Source organism: Podarcis tiliguerta, assembly GCF_965153285.1.
Source record: "Podarcis tiliguerta genome assembly, chromosome: 12".
Lineage (NCBI taxonomy): Eukaryota > Metazoa > Chordata > Lepidosauria > Squamata > Lacertidae > Podarcis > Podarcis tiliguerta.
Window position 1 is genome coordinate 23,314,028 of NC_139545.1, and position 15,901 is coordinate 23,329,928.

Here is a 15,901-nt window from a genome sequence, read left to right on the forward strand (position 1 = left end):
GCAATCAGTCAATGGACTAGGAAGACTAGGCTAGTCCCCTAAATATTCCTGCTAAATTAAAGTATTAAAGCCTGGTGTCTCCTTCCCAAAGCCCAGGAAGTGTCTGGCCAGCTTAGGGAGGCACAATGCTTATGATATCATGGCCCCCCTCACATCATCCTTGTGAGCGGGCACATCTGGCCCTAACTGTTCCTCTACGAAAAATTTCACTGCACGCCACTGGAAGCAATTAAATAAATATCTAAAGAGATAGGCTTCTATTTTTATCAATAAAAAAATAGTTTAATAAACTATGTTTTGCCAAATAAACCTTGTCTTGTTCAGCAAATCTGTATTTTTAGGTGATCCTTAAAGGAGTTTGGCCATAGTCCTTAGCCTCATCAATGTTCAGTTATCTCACATTGAGTTTTGCTCATTATCCAAGCCAGGCATAGGCAAACTCGGTCCTCCAGATGTTTTGGAACTATAATTCCCATCATCCCTGACCACTGGTCCTGTTAGCTAGGGATGATGGGAGTTGTTGTCCCCCAAAAATCTGGAGGGCCGAGTTTGCCTATGCCTGATCCAAACCAACAACAGAGAATCTCCAGTTCTTTGTTGTCTAGATCTGGTGTAGGTAAGATATTGTTAGGCAACAACGCCCATCATCCCTGACCATGCTGGCTGGGATTAAGAGAGGCCCATAAATTACTCATTTCTGGCAGTAGACTGTGGCCCCAGTGTACAGTTTATCCTACAGGGGATTACTGTAAAGAAAAACCAAGCTGGAGGGATAAGACAAATATAGGTGCCAAAAATCCAGCTATGATCAGGAAAGAACAAGTGCAATTAATAATTCAAATAATCATTTGAACGTTCATTCAGACATTTACCACAAGGTGCCAGCAGTTCTTCTTCACTGTTTTATTGTTTTGTTTTTACAAAAAGCAGAACATTTTTATGACGTTACAAAGAGGAATAGAGCTTCAGATGAGGAACTAACAAGGGAAACTGTGTCTCAATTCGGACTAAAGAGTGTTCCCTTTTTGTCAAGGACGGAAGCCCAAACTCTATGGTTTTGCAATCATTCTTAAATGTTGTCATCCCCCCCCCAAGAGGAAACAAAAACAGTTGTTGCATCACAGAATGCCGGATTTCCATCAGCCAGAATGGAGAAGATGAAAGTGCAGTGAAAACTATTTATCATGCTTTATAGCACTCCAAACCACATATAATGACATATTTTCGTTTATTTTATTTATAAAATGCACTCTCTGTCTAAAGGCACCTAAGGCAATTTACAAACCTTTAAAACACAATACACAGGGTAACTTCACAAACTCAGCATTTATTAGGTTTTCTGTTCAGTTTTTGCTCTCTTACAGAGAACAACAGAGTTTTGACTGGAGCTTTTCATAAGCATACAGATTTATCATTTCCCCTTATATTAATTTTCTTGTGATACTGTCCACCTAGGATTGTATCATTTTGGAGCACAAATGGAATATATGTTTTAGAGAAGCATTTCCCTCCTTAAACTACTGGATTGACTGAGACAAATTATTTCCTCTATTCCTATTGTTGTTGTTTTTTTTAATTAAAAATAAATTCCAAATTAAGTTGAGGCAAGCATAGGATAGCTCATCCATATTCAGTTGCTGTTGTGGTTAGTTAAACCATTTTACTCTTCTACATCATGTTGCAGATGTAGGAATTTTCTACCTGGTTCTCATTAGCCAGCTTTATTCATGAATTTTGTGACACCACAAATGGAACAGGACATAGATTCAACTTTACCTAGAGACACACAGGGGGAGTTTTGTTCAGCCCTCTATAGATGCCAGTCTCTGCATTGCCCAAAGATGTTTCTAAGCAGGTAATCCCTTAAGGAAGTGCAGTCTCAGGGCAGATACTACTTTTCTTCCGTCAGAGCTGAATAATAAGAGACAGGCTGTCTTCCAGTTCTCTGAATTTTGGAGTCTCACCTACTCTAGGAATCATTACATTTTCATATGAAATCATTATCGGCTATCGCTTTTGAAAAAGCACTTTTCCCTCCAATTTTTTTTTACTCTCAAATGAGGTTCAAATAATCTGAAAATCAAAACATTCTGAACTTGCTTAAAATATTTTAATGGGCTCCATTCACAAGATATATGACTAAATATCCCCAGTGAGTAATACGACTTGTAGCCACACCAGCCTTAGTCTGAAATCTGGTCTGGTGTTCAAAAATAAACAGGGTTGTGCCTCTTTAATAGCAACATGGAAGACCACCAAAAAAATCCAAGGGTGCTGCATGAAGAGCTTTTGGTGAGTCAACGGACAGCAGAATTCTCTTCCATTCAGTGCTCAAGCCAAATTATGAGAATACACATAGAGATACAGGGATTCCATATTTTGATTTTTTAAAAAAAACTTAACATCGCAGGTATTCCATCTTGCTCAGTATTACAGTGACCTAGGGCTGCCTACTAAAAACAAGAGGTAAATTAGAGTAATTTGGAAGCACATGCCTTATTGATTACAGTGGTACCTCGGGTTAAGAACTTAATTTGTTCGGGAGGTCCGTTCTTAACCTGAAACTGTTCTTAACCTGAAGTACCACTTTAGCTAATGGGGCCTCCCGCTGCAGCCGTACCGTCAGAGCACGATTTCTGTTCTCATTCTGAAGCAAAGTTCTTAACCCGAGGTACTATTTTTGGGTTAGAAGAGTCTGTAACCTAAAGCATCTGTAACCTGAAGCGTCTGTAACCCGAGGTACCACTGTACTGAGTATTATGAATATGAGCCCACTCATACCTCAAAATTGTAATGGCTGCACTGAAGGTATGTGGAAATTGAGAGGAATGTAAGAGGGTCTTTTTTGTCATAGGCCCTGTTCTTTGGGGTGCATTACGCAAGGAAACATGTCTACTGAGCATTATTACCCTGTAAATCTTCTGTTCCGAAAGTAGTGCAAAATCTTTTCCAAGTTATTACTATTATTGTTTAGGGAAGCTTTTAGATACTTTTAAGAAGCTTAGTAGGCTATAAATAATTCAGCTGGATTATCACATCTACTTGGTTTTACAATATAAAAATATTCATTTGCTATTTTAAATTAATGGGACATGGGTGGCGCTGTGGATAAAACCTCAGTGCCTAGGACTTGCCGATCGCATGGTCAGCGGTTCGAATCCCCGCGGCGGGGTGCGCTCCCGTCGTTCGGTCCCAGCGTCTGCCAACCTAGCAGTTCGAAAGCACCTCCGGGAAGGTAAACGGCATTCCGTGTGCTGCGCTGGCTCGCCAGATGCAGCTTGTCACGCTGGCCACGTGACCCGGAAGTATCTGCGGACAGCGCTGGCTCCCGGCCTCTAGAGTGAGATGAGCGCACAACCCTAGAGTCTGTCAAGACTGGCCCGTACGGGCAAGGCTACCTTTACCTTTACTTTATTTTAAATTGGGCATTGTATCAATCCTTTGTGGTACTTACAGATGGCTGCCTTGTAGAATCTTGGAATTATAAGTGCAGGGCATACATTTCATAAATACAATGATGATGATGGTGGTGACTGAGGGTGGTTGTTGTTATCCCAGCACAAAATTTTTTTAATAAGGAACAGTACACATGTGAATGGCATCCTATCAGCACTGAATAGTGACAACTAGCCCCCTCACACATATCAGGACGAAAGTCTTCGTGCTTAGTAGCTGCAACCTGAGTCCTTCTCTTCTTACGAAAACTGTATTCCATTTTAGGAAGCTGCCAGTTAACTCTTTTCCAAACTATACCAGTATTTGTTCATCTATCCCAGTATTGATACCATGACTGGCAGTGGCTCTCCAGGGTCTTTTTCAGTAGTAAGTATTATCCAGAGAATTAAGTATTAACCATAGTACTAAGTATTAACCATAGAACATTAGCATTGGGAAAACTGGCATTTTTCCTTTTTTTAACCACCCAGAACTATAGCCCTTGAAAAACATGTTCATGCTGCTGTGTTTTCACAGCAATCTGGATCTGTAAATGTTCGGAGGAAGGAAGGGCGGGAGATGGATGTTCCTACAAGTCTTTCTTTTTAATGTTTTCAGCAGAGCTTTCCAATACGCTTTAGCACAGCACTTCTCAATCCTTCATGCCGGATCAATGATGATTTGCTATCACTTTTGCAGCATCAAAATTAATTTTCCAATGGAAGAGGTCAACATAGGTGGCTCACAGATCTCACTTACAGAAACCTCACTTTCATCTAAAGTGCTTTGTCTGAATTGTCTTTCATACTGTTTTTCCTTTCAGGTAAAAGCCTAGTTGTCTGGCTCATAGCTATGGCAGTGACAACATAGATGTGTTCTGAGTGTTGTAGTATTTAATAGTCTTAGATAACAGATGCCCCTGACACAATACTTAACCAGGGTCTGTCTTTCTTTCAGTATGCTCATTATTAACGTAAATTCTAGGATATCAGGGGAGAATATTTTACCAGCATAAATATTCTTCAGCTGTTTGATCTTCTGCTATGTTCCATCTTCCTTTGCTTGACAGTCCTCAACAACACAGCACTGCCTGTTTTCTTAACAAGGCACACTCTCCCCCATTTTGAATGGCCTTGTATGTCAATCTTTTACAGTCCCTCCGTGCCATTTTGGATTTAAAATAAACCTGCATCTTTGAAACAGATCGTTTTCCCAAACTCAAGGAAAACCTTGATTATATCTCACATAAAAACCAGGGACACCTAGAAGTCACTATGCAAACTTATTTCATATGCTCATGCAAAACTCTGCTAGAGAAACAGAAGAGCTGGGGGCAGGGAAAGAGAAATGAATAACAGTTTAATAGTAATCATTTGGAAGGAAGTATGAACTGAGTAGTTTCATGAGACCAATAAAAGCACCAATAAAATCTCTAGCTTACAGTTACACACTAACCTTACATTGTTCTGTGAAACCTACCACTTGTTCTTCCCTTCTTTCTTAGTTGCCACCCCTCATAATATGGATTTACTCAGTGCAGTGAGATTTTAGAAACAGATTGTTTCTTCCAAGTGCCATTTGTTAAACACAAAATGTGGAAAGTTATTCTGAAAGCAAGCTTTGCATCTGCCTAAGAGTAACATCCAGAATAACGTCCTGAACAATTGTCATATTTCCTGATTATCAATATATGGATACCACAAAGGCACTGTTATCTAATAAATTAGATCTCATTTATAGCACAGAAGAGGGCCACAAAGAAACCTCCAAGAAAATGCAGGACGGTATGAAATGTGCTAGCAGTTAATGCAGAATACCACCTGGACAACTTAATTTTGTCTGGACACTCCAATATGAAATATATAATGCTGTGTATCCATGATCAAATAAGTCATTACCTTAAAGGGGTTATGGCCTGCACATCAAGTTTGCAAAAGTGCAGTAGATCTTTCATTCATATTTCATTCCATCCTTTGTTGCATTTTGCACTGGTGCCTTCAAATTAGGAGTTTTAAAACCCTCAATAAGGGGAGAAAAATATAAAACCAACGTATGCCCCCAAGGGCCAGTTCACAAATTATTTTAAGTGGTTGTTATTAGCCTTCCTACTTGATAAGCTTCCCTTTGCTAATATGTGCAGCATTTATTTGTCAAAAGAAGCTCCTTCTGTGTGATAGGCTTGTATGCCTCAGAACAAGACCTGTATCTCTGCTTAGGGTGCTGTTATCTGTGGATGCCTAGTATGTGGCTGTTTTCTAATTAGTTTTCAATAGATAGGAGGCAGAGTCAAGGAGGCAGAGATAACCCACAGGGGAAGGGCTATCTCCACCAGGCATAAATTGGGGGAAAGTTGCATCTCTCAGTTTCACCATACTATCAAAGTGTATTTTCTTTCTCTCTTTCTTAGATGGGCCTTCAGTTCATTGGGAGATAGATTCCACTGAAATCAAAGGGGCCTAGTTCCCAGTAAATATTCGCTGGGACCTAATTTCAGGTAAATATTCACGGGAGCAAGCTGCATATTCAAGATCGCTTCCCAACTCCTTAACTATTGGAGAGGCTGGAAGCAAACTTCTCGAATTCTTCTTGTAAAAGCCGTGTTCATGGCCGATCCTCCGCAACACTGCACTTATGTTACCTCTGTGATTCATGAAATAAAGAGCCCAGGTTCCCTTCCTTTTTAATCCAACAGTTTTATGTATTCCACTGTTATTCATTTAAAGCCAACGAAATTGTCCTCGGGGAATGGCATGCACAAGCACAACATTATAAGTGTTAATAGGAAACGGATCTGAACAAAGAACCACATTTCCCTATTATATTGTGTTTCTGCCTTAGTACAACATGTCAGCTTCCGTCACAGCTGGCTGTTTTTCCTTGTTGCTTCAAGGGAAGCAGCTATCATTTGCCTCTCACAGTCTTCTTTTCAATCTAATTTACTTCCTATTATAGTTTCGTGCTTAGCAAAGCCATATATTATACTACAGGGTTTAGGCCTCGCATTGTAGGTCGTGGAACATAAAACAGCTAACATATTTGAAAGCGGGGAGAAAAGACATTATAGATGATCTAGGCCCACAGAAGAAAGCACAATGTATCATTACATTCCTATCAGCATAATTAATGATAAAAAAATAAATCAAGCATTCATTATGGCGAAGAAAAACCTCAGAGGGGGGCACTAATAGTTTCTCCCCTTTGTGAAGGCTTCAGTAAAGAATCACATTCAGTTTCTTTTACGAGTTCTAAGGGATTTCCTACATCCTATGGGAAATACACAATCCCTAATGCAAATGAAAAAAGGGGGGGGGGAGCTTGTATTCTAACATTTGGAAATAATAATAATACAGTGGAACCTCCATTCATGAACTTATGAAGCCGGTTCTTACACTGAAAATGTTCTTAAACCGAGGCACACTTTCCCCAATGAGGCTTCCCACCGCCAGTGCCCTTCCACCGGTCGGCTTCCGTTCGTCTTCCGGGGCAAAGTTCGCTAGCCAGAACACCTACTTCCGGTTTTGCGGAGTGCGTTGCCCAAATCGTTTGTTAACAGGACTGTTCTTAGACTGAGGTACGACTGTAATAATCATAATAATAATAAGTGTTCAGCAATCAATTTGAAATAACGCCTTGGTTTGGTATCCATTTATATGCGCCTATGTTGCTTCTATGCTTTTGAATTATGGTGTTGGAGGAGACTCTTGAGAGTCCCATGGACTGCAAGAAGATCAAACCTCTCCATTCTTAAGAAAATCAGCCCTGAGTGCTCACTGGAAGGACAGATCCTGAAGCTGAGGCTCCAATACTTTGGCCACCTCATGAGAAGAGAAGACTCACTGGAAAAGACCCTGATATTGGGAGAGATGGAGGGCACAAGGAGAAAGGGACGACAGAGGACGAGATGGTTGGACAGTGTTCTCGAAGTGACTAACATGAGTTTGACCAAACTGCGGGAGGCAGTGGAAGAGAGGAGTGCCTGGTGTGCTCTGGTCCATTGGGTCATGAAGAGTTGGACATGACTAAACGACCAAACAACAACAACATTGTGGATATTGTTCATACAATTACTTGTACACACAATTATGGGATTAAACATTTGTAACCTTCAGCACACAGATAAAAGTGGAGCATGGAATCCTACAGAATGCATCACGAGGAAATTCATAAGAGGAAGACTAACAAGTACAGTGGTACCTCGGGTTACATACGCTTCAGGTTACATACGCTTCAGGTTACGGACTCTGCTAACCTCTGCTAATAGTACCTCGGGTTAAGTAGTTTGCTTCAGGATGAGAACAGAAATTGTGCTCTGGTGGCGTGGCGGCAGTGGGAGGCCCCATTAGCTAAAGTGGTGCTTCAGGTTAAGAACAGTTTCAGGTTAAGAACGGACCTCCGGAACGAATTAAGTTCTTAACCAGAGGTACCACTGTACTCAGCAGACAAACCATGGACTAAAGAATCTGAGCTAGAATGGTTTTACAGTAATTTGTTTTGCCAGTGACAAAACAGACAAATTTACTGCAGAACCCAGGCTGAAGGATGGATCAGTTGTGTAACTCAGTACCGAGCCTTTGGCACATGACAGGATCGAAAATGTAGAACTGCAAACCGATGCACACTTATTTGGAAGCAAATCTTGCTGAACTCATTTCCCAAGAGTCATTTTTCGGCTTGTAGCATTATCCATGCTGATGTGCATGCATCTAACAATGTTCCCAGCCGTAGAATCATAGAATTGTAGAGTTGGATGGGTTCCTGAGGGTCATCTAGCCCAGCCCCCTGCGGTGTAGGAATCTCAACTCAAGCCATAGTGCTGAGTCACTTGGAAATTCAACCTCCCTCCCACCAAAGCAAACAAGAGAGATTTGCTTAGCAACAATATCCATATACAATGTTTTCCAAGGAAGAAACAACTGAAGGGGCTGGTATCTGAAAGAGAAGATATTCACCAAGATATTCACCAAGCAAACAGCTACTTGTTTGGATGGCCTTGTGATGCAGCTCATAATGTTGAATGAAAACTTAATTGGGAGCAAGAAACTTCTGTGCATGTGCCTAAAAAGCTTTGTCATTTCAGTGATTAATCAGACATTTAATTGGAGTTTGATCCAAGATAATGGCCAATAGTAAGCAACTTTTAGGCATTTGCCTGGCCAATCTGAGAATTTGCAGACTCTGATTTGACATTGCAAACAACTTCTGAAGCTCCATTTACAACATATCAGAACATTAGAAGCTGGGGGGGAATTGTATTCTAAGATAGGTAATTATTTTAAGTGATTACAAACTTTGGTGCTTTCTCTCTCGTTGAAATGCATGGGCATTTTTGGTTAAAGAAGTAACACATGCCACTACTCCACAACTCCAGGACAGGTTTCCTTCCTTCCTTTCTTTTTTAGAAAAAAAAAATGTACAGACATATTAAACATCTTATGTGCATACAATTTTCTCATCTTTTTTAACAGCACGGGCGTCAGTGCTGTTGGGTCCTGCGTGCTCTTTGTTACAAACTGCTTAGAACATAAGGCCTTTTGTGCAGTCGCCGTCTTGTAAATTCTAAGAACATGCGGCAGTCCTGAATAATAATAATTTTTTCTTTTAAAGTTCAAAACATTAAGAAGAGAGAGAAGAGAGAGAAAGAGAGAGATTATATTGTGGTCCCCTCCCCCCCCCCCGGAATTTTAGCTTTATTCTCTTATTTAGTGTTTCACACAAAGTACACTTTACATAAAAACACAGAAATGCAAATGCATGAAATAAGTCCAGGAAGGACAAATGAGATCCGAAGATGCTATTACTTCAATATGTTTTGCTTAAAGTAAGTATTCTCCTACAAGTGGATTTGTATCTGTGCCCCTTTAAACTCCCAGCTGTCTGCCTCTTCTCTTAATCCCTCATCACCCCAAACCACAGGTTCAATATGGCCTCGCCGTTACCTTTTGTATTAATCAGCCTGGAGCCTGAGAAACACAGCCTGTGCCCTCCTGGGAACACTAAGAACTGCTGGTGTGGCCGAAGGGGCAGATTTCATCTAGCTGTCTACTTGATACCATCTCATACATTTTTGTGCGAATTAGCGCAGGCACGATCTTCCTGGTGAACGCCAGAACACTGCCTTTAATATATATGAAAAAGGAAGATGCGAGCAAAGCGAAGGCACAGTTTCAGTCGGCCCTCTCTGCCCCATTCATTTCTTAAAATTGGCAAACAGCTAAGCCAGGGGTCTGCAACCCGCGGCTCCGGAGCCGCATGTGGCTCTTTTACACCTTTGCCGCGGCTCCGGGGCGGATACTAGCGAGGGGAGGAGGCGCATTGTGCGCCCTGACACTCCCCACTGTGGCGGGCGCTGTACTGGCTGTGACGTCGCATGGGGGTGGTGCGTGCGTTAGTCATGCACCGTCCCGACGTCACCTTCCTGCCCACCCGCCCGCCCGCTACATTGTAAGGGGTATGTACACTGGTCACTGTTTTGAAGGGGAGTGAAGAACACACACACACAAAAAGGTAACTTGTTAATTTAACCTTTATTTCTATGAGGAGGAGTAATTCTGAGGGGTCAAACAAAGAAATAATAAAAAAGTGACAAAAAAGTTATTTTTATAATAACGAGTTTTGCGGCTCCCAGTTTTTTTTTCCCCTTCGGAAACGGGTCCAAGTGGCTCTTTTTGTCTTAAAGGTTGCAGACCCCTGAGCTAAGCAGTGTCCATTATTATCACTCTGCTGTATGCATGGCTGTGTGTGCTCTGGTGCTACTGAAATCGGGATTTGCTTCTGGAATCCCAGCTCATGAGATAAGCAATATCTCTTGGTACTAGGAAGTGTGCGGTTGGACAACTGCCTGCAAAAATGCTGCTGAGCCAGAAAAAATCAGCAGCTCCTTGTTTGATTTCATTAGCAGTAATTACAGCCAGTGCTCAGTCTGTCTATGACATGCAGCTTACTTGTTGTCTATTCATTGAAGAGGCGATAGGTGCAGAGTGAATTATGTCAGCAACAAGTGATTTAAAAGCATCCCAGGGCTTTAAGCCAGGCTATTATACCTGCTCAGTAAACAGTCCGGAAATTATAACTAGTGGCTGATCATTTTGCACAATCAGTATTCATTCAGCATGTGCAAACAATGGGACTGGCAAAGACAATAAAGTAATAAAAACATCCTCCCAGAATATTTTACCTCTCGACTTTTATGACTTCATTAACAAGCAATGTCAGTGTGCATCTAATCAGGCGGTTTTGAATGGCTGATTGGTTCAGCTACATTACATTGCATTACAGTAGGGGCCTGATGGGACTGAATTTTATGGAATTAATTTAAAAATAAAAATTAAGAAGGCCAGACCCATGTGTTAAAGGCAGCATGCTGGTAGAGTTGTGAAAGAAACCTTTTCCCCCACCAGCTATTTAGTTATTGATCTGATGGGTTGCACTTGACACTCAATCTCTTAATGAAACCTGGTACTAGACATCTCCTGCCACAATGCATGGGGGGGGGGGGGATGTCTGAGTTGTCAAGGAGCAAGTTGCCTTGCCGTTACTGAGAACACTATTTTTTTTAAAGGCAAAATGTGACACCTTATTTCCAGTCAACCTGTGTTGATATGCTACATTCTAAGAACGTTGGCATGTCAGACCAGAGTCCATTAACACCATTGCCACAATCAGCTAGAAACAGCTCTACTGCTACAGTTCCACATATTGCTTAATATAGCCCTATATTTTCCCATTATAATCCTGTAATGTCCAGCCCTGAGACATGGTATTTTTCATTCACACAGGTATGCATTAGCTCAAAAATGTATGCAAAATTCAGAAATGAAGAAACAGCAAGTGCTACACAGCAGGGGTGCCAACTTGAATAAAATGGGGGGGGGGCAGGTAAGCCCCACTGCACATAATTGAGCACATGTACACCATTTGAATGGCAATGTCCACCAACTTGGGGGGGATGGACTAGGACCCATCAAATATATTTTTTTTTGGGGGGGGGGGAAGCAAGGGAACCATGGCCTATAGGAGTTGGCCCCTACGCTACACAGGAACCAACTAGTTATACAGCATGTAATGGCAAAAGGTGACTTAAGAATCTTGGTGACTGTATGTTTAGCATAAAGAGAAAAATTGGGCTGTTGAATCTAATCACCACCTGCCTCTCCTGAACAGCTGAACTTCAAAAATAAAGCCTTTTTGCATAGGCTTACCTAGGATTCCTTGTGCCCTTGGCAAAGAGTTGTATTAGCACTCCAGGCAAGGAGCTGTATAGGCACCTGCCCCCAGAAAAAAAATACTTTACCGCAAGCCTTTGTGCCGTGGTGCCAGAAGGATGGGAAACAACTCCTGTGTTCAATCTCCCATGACAACGGCAGTGTGTCACCACACAGAGATACATCATACACTCCTTAGTCTAATACATGGGTAGGCAAACTGAGGCCTGGGGGCTGGATCTGGCCCAATCGCCTTCTCAGTCCAGCCCATAGGTGGTCCAGGAATCAGTGTCTTTTTACATGAGTAGAATGTGTGCTTTTATTTAAAATGCATCTCTGAGTTATTTGTGGGACATATGAATTCGTTCCTTTCCCCCTTCCCAAAATAGTCCAGTCCCCACAAGGTCTGAGGGACAGTGCACCGGTCCCCTGCTGAAAAAGTTTGCTGACCCCTGGTCTAATATGTGACTTTTGTGGCCTCTGCCTTTTTTTAAAGGGTTCCGTGGTTGTAGGAAAGATAATAATGACCAGGAAATGCAGGGGAAACGAGACAGACAAGGCAGAGCTCCCAAGATCCGCTGCAGAATTAGCTTTGAAACTTCCAGTATAACATGGCAAGGCAGGGAATGTCAACCAGTTCTTGTTGATAGCGTTTTCTCTTCCAAATATCAGACCAAGGGTCAGGGAGCAAGCTTTGTTTGCCCTCTCTGCCGCTGTCACACAGCCAAATCTGATGTCATAATTCTGTGATTTCTGACTGGATGGAATCGCACAGAGAATACACCCTTTCAAGAACAAAGGGAAATGTTGCTGAAGCAGCAGCAGATCAGGAAAAAGAAAACCCCCAATGCCATCTGACTTGGTAAGGAAGCAGAATGGGCATTAGAAGCATGACCTTCACTCAAAACAAGTTACATCTCCTTAAAACAATACAGTGGTACCTCGGGTTACATACGCTTCAGGTTACATACACTTCAGGTTACAGACTCCGCTAACCCGGAAGTAGTACCTCAGGTTAAGAACTTTACCTCAGGATGAGAACAGAAATTGCGTGGCGGCAGGAGACCCCATTAGCTAAAGTGGTGCTTCAGGTTAAGAACAGTTTCAGGTTAAGAACGGACCTCCGGAACGAAGTAAGTTCTTAACCCGAGGTACCGCTGTATTCAGAGTCTGCACACTAGTATTTACTGAAAGGACGTATACAAAGGGGGGGGGGGCATGTCATATTTCATATGGCTCCTGAGTATGCCACTATTAGAGTTGGTTGCACACGCTCTGAGATTACGGATCCCAGTTTGCACAATACTGGAAACACTGGGGAAAGTGACTGGTATTTCCACTCCCCTGTTGCCCCTCGCTCTAGTACCCTGTTGCAACATGACTGCCCTAACTGCAGTGTTTAATCATGGAACGCCATGCCAGGGGCAGCTGTTCTTAGGTACAAATCCTGTATTTTTCCTGACGAGGGATACTGTTTGCAAGTTACTACTGCTATGCTGTTCACCACCTTGATTTTTTTTTTTTTTAATCAAGGTGGTATAGAAATATTTGTAAATACGCAAGCAAATAAATATATATATAAATACTGCTCACACTACTGCTGCTACATCACTGATTTAGGATTTGTGTTAACATGCATTTTAGGGGGGGGGGAATGAAACAACAACAACCATAACTTCATAAAGAGAGGGAATCATGCAGATTATAGTACAGATATAGTACAGCTTATGATACAGTATTGGAATGTATCCCAAGCCTTTATCCCGTTGTTATTTGTGATAAATTAGGCATAGAAATTTCCAATAACAGGATGTCAATTAAACCAATGCATTTTCCTCAATCAAGAGTGATACAGAAATCAAAAACATAATAATGTTCAGAGTATTTATTAGGTGAATTTCAGTTTGGTACAATAGTGACTCTGTGGGTTAAACCACAGAGCCTAGGGCTTGCCGATCAGAAGGTCGGTGGTTCGAAACCCTGCAACGAGGTGAGCTCCCGTTGCTCGGTCCCTGCTCCTGCCAACTTAGCAGTTCAAAAGCACAAAGTGCAAGTAGATAAATAGGTACCGCTCCGTGTGCTGCTCTGGTTCGCCAGAAGCGGCTTAGTCATGCTGGCCACATGACCTGGAAGCTGTACACTGGCTCCCACGGCCAGTAAAGCGAGATGAGCACTGCAGCCCCAGAGTCGTCCACGACTGGACCTACCGGTCAGGGGTCCCTTTACCTTTACAGTGATTAAAATGAAAGAGATGACTGTCCTGTGAACACCTGCATTGATTACTTCCTTTTTTAAATAGGATGGGAATGAAAGAAATCCATTATACAATAACCCTATGCACATACTTCAGTAGGCTTTGCTTGCCTTACTTTATAGATAAGCCACTGCTTATGTTTGGATTGTTGTTAACCACCTGAAAATAGACACAAAGAGATGTGTCTTTGTATGCGAAATTAAAGATACTTTGAATTGTTATTAGTAAACCAAACACTATGCAGAAAACCTATGTCTTGGGTACAAGCATCTATTAATCAATGACTGAAAAATATGTTGGAGATTTAAATAATGTAGCATCCTGATAGGTGTGCAGGGATGAGTGAGTGTATTGTGTGTGTTTGTGTGAGAGGGCAGAGATAATTACTGTAAAAACATTTATTCCCTCTGTGGATGGATATGTCCAGTGCCGGATTTATGTATAAGCTAAGCAAGCTATAGCTTAGGGCCCCCCTCTCCCCCCCCCCGCCACAAATATACTTCTTCTTAATTGTATTTCACTATTAATATACTTCTTCTTAATTGTATTTCAGTTCAACAATTACGTTGATAAAATACATATTTTGTTATGTGCAAATAGCTTTAGATACCTATTAGGTCCATAAATTACCATATAGCATATATTCAACACAAAAAAACAGCGACAATTTGTTGTTGACAAAGGACAGCTGGACATATAAAGGGTCCCATTACCTTCAGTAGCTTAGGGCCTCATCAAACCTAACTCCGGCCCTGGATGTGTCATATATATGCATGAAATGAGTGTGGGATAATTCTGCTAAAAAGTTGTGATATTGGTATAGCTCTTGCAACATAGTAATTTATTTCTCATTCCAGACTTCCCAGTTATTTAAAGGATTAGCATTAGGCACGGCTGTTTACATATAAAAAAATAAGGTTCTATTAGACTGAGTAAAATTATCATTGAACTCATAATATAAAAAGCAGAAATGCAAATGCTGCCTAATTCCTCTTCCTCTTGTGTTTAGACAAATTTAAAAAGAATTTTTCTTTTCGGAGCAAAGACTGTGGGATAGACAATTTTTATAGAGAAGGTGTTTTTTAAGTGTCTTAGTTTCTGTACATGAATGGGGGGGGGGGAATACTTTCATTTCAACAGGAGGGAAACTTGGTGTGTTTTCAAAAATTGTATTTACCCAACAACAGAGCAGTTGGCAACTAAGCCTTCTGGTGTTCCTCTCACTTCAGCTACTTATTATTAGCTACATTTGACTTAGTTATTTGTACAATTCTTCAGACATCCTGTTAGTTCGTTGATCAAATTAATCTTTTAAAAAACTAATAGTAAATCTAACGCCATTTCTTAATCGCTCAAATGTGTTTAAAAGGATTAACTAAATTTTAAATATTTACTTGTGGTTCTCATAACTATATGATTAAAGCTGTTCTGAAGATAATTCTCTTCACTGCAGCAGAAAGCGGAAAATGAATATTGCATTTACTTTGCTTGGCACAGCCAGTTATTTCCAGTGACTTTGGAAAGCAGTGACAAAGTCTGCACTATATATTTGGGGTGACAGCAGCTATACAAGCTATGATATCTGTGGCTGGACGGTGTCACCTAGACTTTCCAAATTCCCCTTGGTTTGAAACGGCTGGCTTGACCGCAAAGCTATATAAATGCATGTCCAAATTGGGAAGGAGAACTTTGATTGGCAGCAGTATTTTTTATTTTTTTTAAGTGTTTTCGTGTTGGTGGTCTGACCTTTCTGGCAACAACAACAACAACAAAAGGTCTCAGAACAGAAAATACCTTTGTGTGACACACATTACTTTTGCCTTGATTTGAAATAGCAGCTAATTCCCAGGAGACCAAAGAAGCTGACTTAATGCAGCTAGCTGAATGCCTACAAAATTATGGGCTAGCAGGGAACAGGCAAGAACAAGCTGTTTTGAGGGCTGGCTGGATTGTGTGTGAACTGGCTAGAAGCATTTGTGTCTGCTAGGAAGTGCACCTGAATTTTTGTGTG

The 15,901-nt window shown here is 41.3% G+C and overlaps 1 protein-coding gene across 7 annotated transcripts in view; it reads right to left on the minus strand.

The window, feature by feature from the left end:
* Positions 1–15,901, minus strand: part of CREB5 (cAMP responsive element binding protein 5) — a 262,459-nt gene that overhangs the window by 108,862 nt on the left and 137,696 nt on the right. The window lies entirely within an intron of this gene.